At 43.8% G+C, this 11521-nt stretch overlaps 1 protein-coding gene across 1 annotated transcript in view; it reads right to left on the reverse strand.

The window, feature by feature from the left end:
- Window positions 1–10531, reverse strand: part of LOC119450239 (elongation of very long chain fatty acids protein 4) — a 75184-nt gene extending 64653 nt beyond the window's left edge. The window contains exon 1 of the mRNA XM_037713622.2: window positions 10449–10531. The gene's annotated coding sequence lies outside the window, so the exon portion shown is untranslated. The remainder of the gene's footprint in view (window positions 1–10448) is intronic.
- Window positions 10532–11521: the final 990 nt, after the last annotated feature.

The following is an 11521-nucleotide window of genomic DNA, read 5'->3' on the forward strand; positions in this document are numbered from 1 at the left end:
GACCTAGACAACCCAATGTTTATCTTACTAACTATGCTTCACACACACACACGCACACACACACACACACACACACACACACACACACACACACACACACACACACACGCACACGCACGCACGCAAAGCATACATACATACATACATACATACATACATACATACATACATACATACATACATACATACATACATACATACATACATACATACATACATACATACATACATACATACATACATACATACATACATACATACATACATACATACATACATACATACATACATACATACATACATACATACATACATACATACATACATACATACATACATACATACATACATACATACATACATACATACATACGTGTCTTTATTACGTGCCCACACGCAGAACTAAGGTTACATACGTATATGGTGCTTTGTCACAGTTCACTGAATCTTCCCGAGGCTATACGGCATGAAGTACTAATGGTTCAATTTTATCATCAATAAAACCTTGCCTTACATCTCGTACTTTAATTAAGGAGGATGCGCAACACCTCTGTTCGCCGTTTCCTGCATTTCAATATATCGTGATGGTATCGTGTTTCGGTGTCATCACGATTGGCGCTGTTCCTTTATCGAGCAGAAAACCACTTTTTGGTGAGTTTCTTCAAACGGTTGAGTGAAGCCTATCTGCTTTGCAAAAAAAGACAGAGAGAGAGAGAGAGAGAGATGCTTCAGCAGATCTATGCAGAATTCTTAGTACGAGCACATTAAGAATAGAGTCAGCTGACCCTGTAGGCCCGCAACGATGTTCAAATGCCAATTTAGCTGATGCCCTGAAACCTTCGCAGATATCACAGAATTAGCTCAGCTGAAGTTCACACAAAGGCTTCAAAACTGTGAGAAAGCTCTTCACTGGCTACTGCATCCATCTCTCCCCCTGCTGGGGTTAATTTCCACTTTGGTAATTAATTGAAGGTTTTATAGGATTCTGTAACACACTCCTTACGGCTTTCGCGTGTATATACACAAGGTCTACTATGCGCCTGCAAAACATAAGCCCACCGAGTAGACCCGGGCCGCTATCTCGTGCGCATTCGAAAAGCCGGCGTTCGGTTTCGTCTCAGACGATTGTCCAGGCCGCGCCAATATCGCGGCCTAGGCTAATCTAGGCCAATCGCGTGAGGCGAAACCGAACGTCGGCTTTTCGAAAGCGTATAAGATAGCGGCCCCGGACTGTGGCCTTGGCTTTGCAGGAATGGTTCATTCACCTCGGCACTCGCCGCTCCTGTGGCGATGGCGATCGCTTCGAAATCACCTGGAGGTTCTTTCTTTACGAGTGTGGATGACCAATTACACGTGTCACGTGCCTTTCACTGGAAACGCATTGAACAGCTGACGAAGCAAGATTGACTAGATGAAGCAAGGTTGATGGTCATGACTGGCCGAGCATCGCGAGTGCCGCACGTGTTTGCCGGTAGGTAAAGAGGTAAATGTAAAAGGTAAATGGGTAAATGTGTAAAAGATCAATGTAAAAGAGTTAAATGTGTTGTAGAGCCTCCCCCACAAAACGATCAGTTCTAGTAGAAAAGAAACCATGTGAGAACGAAAGTCTGGTGTTCACGGCCCTGCATCTGCTGCGGAACACGTCATCTCTCCGTCTTGAACAAAACACTGACGGTGCGAGCGGCGGTGGTTCCTCCGTGTCCCTTAGTAGCAACTTCCTCCTCGCCCTCCTCTTCGACGTCATTGCGAGGCAACTCTTTGTGTACGGAGTACAACGGTCGTCACTTTCTCCTTTTTTTTTCGACTTCCTTGTCTTGTCGCCCTGTTGACCCTGGACATCAAGCTCGTTTAACTTCCACTGACTTGGAAGAAACGCAGATGGCGTACCCGCCAGAAGACATCCGCATGCACTCCCATGTTCGATTTTCCGAGGAGAGCACCCGGCTGTTTCCATATTTCACCGGTCCCAAGGCACAGTTCCCGCGGTTGCCATATTTAGTCTCTCGTGGGTAGAGGACGCACTTGAGATGCACGCATCGCGCATTTCGAGGACGGCGTGGCTGCTTTCGCAATGCGCATTTCTGAGTGGCATTCAAAGTGGCTAAGGAAGCGCGTATATACCATGAAAGCAACTTGCTCTTCTATTTCTTTTTCTCGCCCCTTTTTGCCAAGCTCATTGCCCAAAATACTTTAATTTACACTGTTCTGTTTCAATAGTTTGCGCTGACGGTTTAAGTTATTCTCTAAAGCAGTCCACGATGTACAAATCTAGCTGTGAAACGTTTATATACCTATTTCCTACAGGTGGGGCAATTAGGTGACTTTGTGAGAGTTACTTTGTCCAAGCTTTTCTGGCGACAATCATGTGAGAAAAACTTTACAAAGTGAAGTGACATCGGAGAACGGCAGACTACAAGTGTGCTGCAGGTAAGTTGCTACAAAAGCCTTAATTGATATGTTTACTACAATTCCCTAATTACAATTATCTAATGTATCATTGTAATTGACCATGCAGGTTATGACAACCTGTCTACTTAAACCTGTTGCGAAAGCAATGTCACGCATTTAGCGCTGGTTATATTTTTCTGCATTTGTTAAGGTTTAAAAAACCATGTCATTCTTTCCTCGAGTAATTGTAATGCGATAGTACTGCGAGCTCCTATCGCACGATGAATATGTATCAACGTCATCATGACTTCTTGTATCTCGTGGTCCATTTGTAATTTATGCCAATATGATTTACTCCTGCTGCTGCCACGACGACGGGCATGATGGCGCATATGGCGTTCTGGTACGAGGGTTCGCGGTTTTGAGTACGCTGCCAGCGAAATAGGCCCACTCATTCAGGCGTGTTCAGCGTCGACACATGAAATCAGCGGGTCTCCTTCCAATGAGGCTGCCGGACTTTCTCCTGACTTGATTGTTCGAAGCACCGTGTCCTACCGATGTACTAAATTTCGCGAATTCTGTTCTATACAAGCATACGTATAACCATTCATGCTGCTTGGGAAAACATTGAAATAACGAAATTGGTTAAAGAAAGGTGTTGTCAAAGGATAAGCCCATTAGCAATTGCTCTGGGCAGTATATGCTATTAGGGGAGCGCGTAACAACCAAACAAAAAAACTTAACATCCACGCGTGGCTTGTCACAGTAGGCGCGAGAGGAGAAATAGCTGTTCGTAAAGAGGCCAACGCCTGCGCTTCGGCAGCGAACTCGTTTTTTCGTAAGGTTCACCGAGGTAAGAAGACAAATATAGTTGGCCACGAGGGTCAGAAATCGACTGCTTCACCGTCGCTTCTGTTTACCTGGCGGAGGCCCCCTTTCACGCCTCGCCTTTTTTGTGAGCCGTCAAGAACGACACGCTTTGACTGAACAGTTTGCCGAGCCGGTGTTCCGATTCGATTCATCATTCTTCTTGTTGCCGTGAAGGAAAAAAAAAACAATAAGAGAATAGAAGGGACTCCAAAAGGAACCGTTTCTATACACGGAGCGAATATCGTCACTTTGTATTTTGGTAATGTACTATCTTCGGCATGTACACTCGCTTTCAGACGCCGCCCAATTCCTTCCGTGTTCCGCCCTCAATGCGCTACCTGCTTTCTGCGGTGATTTGATTATTTTACCCTTTTTTTTCATTTGAAACCAATTGTTATTGGCCGTCTCACGGCTTCTTCACTCAATATCATGTCTGGCCCAATGATTGACTTTGTTTCTCTCCACCTAGTTTCTCGACACGGGGATCGCCATTTTCTCGAACAGCGTTTTTTGGCATTAAGGTCGTGCAGCAAACGTTCTATCAAAATTAGCAGCAAAACTTACATGTCCCAGCTGGCAAGCTTGTGAGTAGCATTGCTATTTTAGCTTAATGCAATGTGTTTTGCCTTGCGATTTCCTCGTCAAGCACGTGCGTATCTTGCAGGTTTCCAGAATTTTGTACCCTGAAATCAAGACAGAAGGTCGGCGGCAGGCACTCTAAAACCAGCGTAAACTGACATATCAGTTCTTTTCGCTGAGGTGTGCGCTTTGTGTTTTAAGGCTGCTGCGTGCCTGTTGAAGTCTGTCCAGAATGCATAGTCGTCAATACATGGGCGATAGCTCTGTGCATTATGCGTCCGGTACTTCTACTACAGCAGGCCGCCGTGTGACCAGTTTTTTTATATGCTCCGTTTCATTTTAGCGTCCAGCGCTGTGGAAGCTACGCATGAAGTTCGGTATCACTCCGCGCGTTTCGTGGTCAAGTCTCGTGGTCACACATGGTCGCGTGAGCTTGCGCGTGAGGCGGCCGCAACGGGCTGCTAATGAAAAACTCGAAAATAAAAACAGCGCATTAACCACCGTATAAGAGAGTTTGTTCACTTTTAGGGATAGAAACGTTTTTGAAGACAATGTCCTCCTTGGCAGTTACCGCCACATTTCCGCAACGGGTATGTCTATTTTCTAGACTCTAACCTCTTTCGTGGGCTGATCCCGAACATCATCATCATCATCATCATCATCATCATCATCATCATCATCATCATCATCATCATCATCATCATCATCGGCCTATATTTTATGTCCACTGCAGGACGAAGGCCTCTCCCTGCGATCTCCAATTATCCCTTGCGCTAGCGTATTCCAACTTGCGCCTGCAGAATTTCCTAACTTCATCCTCCCATCTGGTTTTCTGCCGACCTCGACTGCACTTGCCTTCTCTTGGTATCCATTCTGTAACCCTAATGGTCCATCGGTTATCCATCCTACGCATTACATTGCCTGCCCAGCTCCATTTCTTCCGCTTAATGTCAACTAGAATATCGGCTATCCCCGTTTGCTCTCTGATCCACACCGCTCTCTTCCTGTCCCTTAACGTTAGTCCTAAGATGTTTCGTTCCATCGCTCTTTGTGCAGTCCTTAACTTGTTCTCGAGCTTCTTTGTTAACCTCCAAGTTTCTGTCCCATATGTTAGCACCGGTAGAATGCAATGATTGTACACTTTTCTTTTCAACGACAGGGGTAAGCTCCCAGTCAGGATTTGGCAATGCCTGCCGTATGCACTCCAACCCAATTTTATTCTTCTGTGAATTTCTTTCTCATGATCAGGGCCCCCTGTGAGTAATTGACCTAGATAAACGTACTCCTTTAGACACTATAGAGGCTGACTGGCGATCCTGAATTCTTGTTCCCTTGCCAAGCTATTGAACATTATCTTTGTCTTCTGCATACTCATCTTCAACCCAATTCTTACACTTTCTCGATTGAGGTCCTCAATCATTTGCTGTAATTCGTATCCATTGTTGCTGAATAGGACAATATCATCTGCAAACCGAAGGTTGCTGAGATATTCGCCGTTGATCCTCACTCCTAAGCCTTCCGAGTCTAAGAGCTTGAATACTTCTTCTAAGCATGCAGTGAATAGCATGGGAGAGATTGTGTCTCCTTGCCTGACCCCTTTCTTGATAGGTAACTTTCTACTTTTCTTGTGGAGAACCAAGGTAGCTGTGGAATCCTTGTAGATATTTGCTATGATATTCACGTATGCCTCCTGTACTCCTTGATTACGCAATGCCTCTATGACTGCTGGTATCTCTACTGAATCAAATGCCTTTTCATAATCTATGAAAGCCATATAGAGAGGTTGATTGTACTCCGCAGATTTCTCGATTACCTGGTTGATGGCATCGATATGATCCATCGTAAAATATCCCTTCCTGAAGCCAGCCTGTTCTCTTGGTTGGCTGAAGTCAAGTGTTGCCCTGATTCTATTGGAAATTATCTTGGTGAATATTTTATACAATACTGAAAGTAAGCTAATGGGTCTATAATTTTTCAATTCTTTAACGTCTCCCTTATGGATTAGTATAATGTTGGCATTCTTCCAGCTCTCTTACACTTGAAGTTGTGAGGCATTGCGTATAAAGGGCCGCAAGCTTTTCAAGCATGATATCTCCTCCATCTTTGATTAAATCTACTGTTATTCCATCTTCTCCAGCAGCTTTTCCCCTGGTCATGTCTTTCAAGGCCCTTCTAACTTCATCGCTAGTTATAGAAGGAGCGCCTGTATCCGGTTCATCACTATTTCGAATGAAAGTAGCTTGGCTGTTTTGGGCACTGTACAGGTCAGTATACTTCCGCTGCTTTTAGTATGTCATCGAAATTTCTGATGATATTACCATGGTTATCTTTCCCTGCGTACATCTTGCCTTGTCCAATGCCAAGCTTTGTTCTTACTGAAATTTCTGATGATATTACCATGATTATCTTTCCCTGCGTACATCTTGCCTTGTCCAATGCCAAGCTTTGTTCTTACTGATTTAATGCTGCGTCCATATTTTACGTCTTCCTCAATCTTTCCCACGTTATAATTTCGAATATCCCTTACTTTCTTCTTGTTGATCAGTTTGGTCAGTTCAGCGAATTCTATCTGATCTCTTGAGTTGGACACTTTCATGTTTTGTCGTTTCTTTATTAGGTCCTTTGTTTCTTGGGAGAGCTTACCTACTTGTGGCCTTGGTGCCTTACCTCCCACTTCAATTGCTGCTTCTGAGATCAACCTAGTTACGATTTCATTCATTACCTATATGTTGTCTTTATCTTCATTTTCTAAAGCTGCAGATTTGTTTGCGAGCATCAGCCTGAATTGGTCTGCTTTTACCCTGACTGCCTCTAGGTTGGCCTGTTTTCTCTTGACTAATTTCCCGAATATATCCCGAACATATTGCAGTCTAAAGATTTGACAGAACTGATGATGATGACTGAGGATGATGACGGCTGGGAGCACGATGACGACGACTATGATGAAGGTTATGATGAGTGTGATGATGATAATGATGACGATGATGACAAAAATTTGGAAGGCGATTCAACCTCTACTTGACGTCAAACAAACGTTGTCGCTCCAACGCGGCTTTCCCAATAAATTATACGGTTCATACACCCCACCCTCAACCCCAACTCGCCCAAGGAGACATTCTCTTTTGTCGACTGCAACAGCTTAAGGTTGAATCACCTTCCAACTTTTTATTTATTACTGAGCCTAACTAAAGAACAGTTTCACATAACTAATGGTAAAAAAAAAACACTATTTCTTGTAGCGAACGCAGCTACTGCAAGTAGTCTTGCTATCCTCCACAGCATTGCACGCTATATATGAAATGGGCTTTAGTGTTGTGTTATCTAGTATAATGTTATGTAGAAGAGTGCACGTTATACACATATGCAGTATAATACATGTATGTTGTACATGTACAGTATGTTATGCGTATATGTCACATATACAAAATACTGGAGCATTATCACGATGTCAACGCTTACTCCCCTCGAAGGTAAAACTTCAAGTGTATTACGCACTATTCGCATCCTACATTAACTACTGTAGCCTATCTGGGCTACCACAACTAAACAGAACTTGAAAAAAATCTTGCTTTTGCAAAAAAAGATTCTTCGCCATGTTGCAAACATTTCCTACCTGGCTTCAACTGAAACAGTGTTTCAAGAATACGGTATCATTCGTGTACAGCACTTATACAAATTTCGGATTTTGCGATCCTTCCTCTTTTCCAACACTTATAAAGCATTCCTTGTAACTATATCAAACCTAACACTTAATAACCCTAATAGGCGTACGTGACATACTTTATTATGGTCTGTTCCTCGTTACCGGACAACCTACAACTTACAAGCACTCCACATCAATTTACCATTCATTTTAAATGAATTTCCTGAACTAACTACTGCTACACACCGGCAGCTATGTCAGTTCTTCGCATCAATGTTGTAAACAGCTGTCACATATTAATCTTTGGAATGGCGTGCATGTGTCTTGTTTGCGTGTTTTTTTGCCTATCCTGTACTTATTGCATTTTTGTTTTGGTCTCGTCATCGTTGCGCGATGTCGGTTATCAGTGATATTTTTTGTGAAACCTGTTAAATTAACAAGATTTTATTTTTTGCAGTCAAAAGTTCTTATGCGATTATGTTTATCCTGTATTAAACATTTGATGCAAATCCTGCTTTAACTGTGTATGTTAACTTCAAGTGATCCTTACGTAAACTTTGTATACTGTACATTTGTAGGTATGTTACAATTGTGATCCTATATGCATATATGTGCTGTGAACGTTGTATGCGGCCGATGTAAGGGTCTTCAGGGACTCAGTCAAGCTGCCTAGAGCAGCTTTTAGCCCTAAAGACCATCCAGAATTTTCTGGTGAAATAAACTTTGATTGATATATGGTACTGTCATAAAAATCCTATTGTCTGCTGGCTTCTTAGGAACGTGACTAATAATAATCGGGCCCCTCGGTTTCCTTTCTTCTCGTTGATATATGTATACTGTACGTTTTATGCCTATGTTGCTTGCACTGTCGATGTTTACAAGGATAACACATGTATATAGCGTCATATGTGAAAAACGTTAAATGCTAAATTTTCATTAGGGAAAGGCCGGCGCCGCACTCATGCACCAATATATCCTATTTATAATGTCAATAAAAGAAATCCCGCGGCGTCATTTTTGCTTCCACATAACTTCTGCACAAATTTTCTCGTACCTTCTTCCTTCTCATCGCGGGAAGATATTGGGTGAAAACAAAAGTGAAGAAAGAAAACCCCAGAAAGAAGAAGAATAGTCAGTATTCTTGCTCCCCGAAGTGCAAGTTGCGTTTCGAAAGAATAACCCATCAAACCATATATTGCTTCTCTCTTGGGGTCTGTATCACCAGCGGAGCAGCCCCTTGAAAACTTTTTGGTCTCTGTATATGGTGCTAAGTATATTTGTCTGTACGCGTAACCAGTAGCTTGCAAAAGTACATTTATTGCGGATAGAAAGGGCAGATTTGAACCACGTTACGTACCGCTCTGTGGAAGACAGTCGGTTTCGTTTTGTTTCGAACTGTCTGCTGCGAGTACTCTATTCCTGTAAGCTTTGCAGCGAATATATAGCAAATATGAAGTGAAGAAGCAGTCTAAGATCCGCTATGATATAAGAATCTCGAAACGCTAAGCATGAGTGTACTTATCAATGTCAGCGCCAACCATGCAATAGTATCAAGTTCACCCAATATAGGGTGTCCACATGAAACCTCCCTGATTTCAAGATGCAATTTTAAAAACACTATGCTGCATAGAAACCTGCGGTTTGTGGCATCATGTAAAGCGATTTTCTAAACGATTCCTCTTGTTTTGTTTCAGGTTCTCAATAAATACAAACAACGACAACACCTCAAGACAGAGCCCTATTTGTGGTGTGGTATGCGGAAGACCTTTTAAGGGTTATACGAAAGAAGGCCATGTACAAGTACTATATTTTTTTTTACTTTTTAAGTTGATTAAAATGATACCATGAACTGCGGGTATCAATCTATCATATTTTTTTTTTAGTTTTGAAATCAGGGAGCTTTTGCGAGGGCACCCTGTATTGAAACCTTGAAGGCCGTAATGTCGTTCGAAAATGGTCGTGTGCTGTGGAAACTAGCCTATCCTGGCAACGGTGGATAACGACATTTAGCATATGTGTTAGAGCCGCAGCAATGGTTATTAGCCCGCTAAGTACAACCACTTCCTTCAATTCAGAGAAGAGCTAGCAATAGGAGGCATTTGTACACACTTTCGCCACTGTCCGTCATAAATTTCTTTAATCTCACAAAAGTTATCATTCTTGCTACGCGCATTTCGGATACCTCTAAGTTCTGATTTAAGCGTGAGAAGCTTAACGGAAAGCCCATAGCTAACGTTTTCGATATGCTGGAACGAGTCTTCAGTTCCGGATAGTCGAGAAAAGTCCAATTAATAATAACCATAGCAATTGATTTTATACTGAACTAACATTTAATTGTGTCTGTTTGTACGAATGTACGCTCTGTGGCCAGATACAAAAGGTGAACTCTTACCGCGGGATCGTTTCTGGCCTTAAACGAGCGGCGCCTAACCGCGCTCACCGTAACGGTCAGGGAAAGCACTGTTTTGTCACTCCCGATCGCACGTCGCGCGCGTCTCATCCTGGACAGCAACGGCGTACGCGTCGTGTCGATAAACCTGCAGTGCACGCCCACCCGCTACACACGTTCGCGCTTTGTCCGCAGCAGCGGTGCACTGCCGATGTGAAATTTGCGGATTTAGCTTTGTCCCTTTTCCTTCCCTTTTATTTTTTTTTCTCGACGCGCCGGCTTCTTGCATAATGACGTCGGAAGCAGCGTTCCATCACCGAGTGTTGCTAGAAGCCGTTACGCAACGTCCTTGTTCCCCGGATTCGGGAGGACGACGGCAAACTCGGGAAGACGTGCTTCGCCGCAGCTCCGTCTCGAACCGGCAGCACTTGACAATTCTCCGGATCAACACGAGGCAACCGATCATCTTTCGGGAATGCCAGTATCGGCGATGCTCCCTCGCGCGACACTTGTCGCAATCTCGCGCTCAGTCGCTTCCCGTCGAAGCGAATACGTCGGTTACAAAGAGGTTATACTCACGCGTCGGTCCCATCCTTGGGTTCACGCCACTCCGGGCCGGGCGGCTGACATCTTGCAAATCGATACTCGCGGTTGCTACGGGAGACGGACACTAGGCGGCGCCCTAGTCGGCACCGTGGCACGTGTCCCGCGAAGTTCAACGCTGTTTCGAGGAACCGCAGACCTTCGCGAAGGTTCCAATGCAGTTGCGCATCACGAATATTTACAGAGACAGACGCATTGTGCGGCTGCACTCACGACGTCGCCAAGTTGTTGTTGTTGTTGTTGTTGTTGTTGTTGTTGTTGTTGTTGTTGTTGTTGTTGTTGTTGTTGTTGTTGTTGTTGTTGTTGTTGTTGTTGTTGTTGTTGTTGTTGTTGTTGTTGTTGTTGTTGTTGTTGTTGTTGTTGTTGTTGTTGTTGTTGTTGTTGTTGTTGTAGCTCTCCTATAGCAATAACCATAGCTATATATAATCATGCTATTTATTATTTATTTATTTGATTTGTAAACATATACACAGGAAAGAGAAAGCGAGAAGCAAGGCTGGCAGCTGCCACCACAAGGGGCACAACGCCTGCCTACTCTTCGGAAAGGACGAGAGAAACATAGAAGGAAATGTAGGCAGGAGAGGAGGAAGGAGGAAAGAAAGAGCGAGATGACGATTCAATCATGCTAACGATTCAATAAATAACGCATACACCACGCACTGTGGGAATCAATGTTATGCGAAGCATGCATTTTGTGGGAACCTGGCTATCTACCCTCGTTCGGGGCATGCACTGCAAAGTGTTGCCAGAAGCGCAACAATGTTTGCGCGACAATGCACATTTCAAACACAACTGTGACGTGAACCTGTGTGTGACGACAACGGCCAGGCGACGGCATGGCGATCGATTTGTTGGATATTGACCACGAAGCGTTACAACCCATTCCGTTGCAGCTGGGTCCGGTTCCAAAAGTGGTAAAATGCCACCTAGCGTCTCAAAGCGGTAGTACCCACATGGTTAGGGTAGCGGGAAACTGCAGGCGCGCTTTCGCTTTTATTGTTGCTATGCGACATGATTCTACGTGACGCACGCACCAGCCGTCTCAAAAT

Source organism: Dermacentor silvarum, chromosome 4, assembly GCF_013339745.2.
Source record: "Dermacentor silvarum isolate Dsil-2018 chromosome 4, BIME_Dsil_1.4, whole genome shotgun sequence".
NCBI lineage: Eukaryota > Metazoa > Arthropoda > Arachnida > Ixodida > Ixodidae > Dermacentor > Dermacentor silvarum.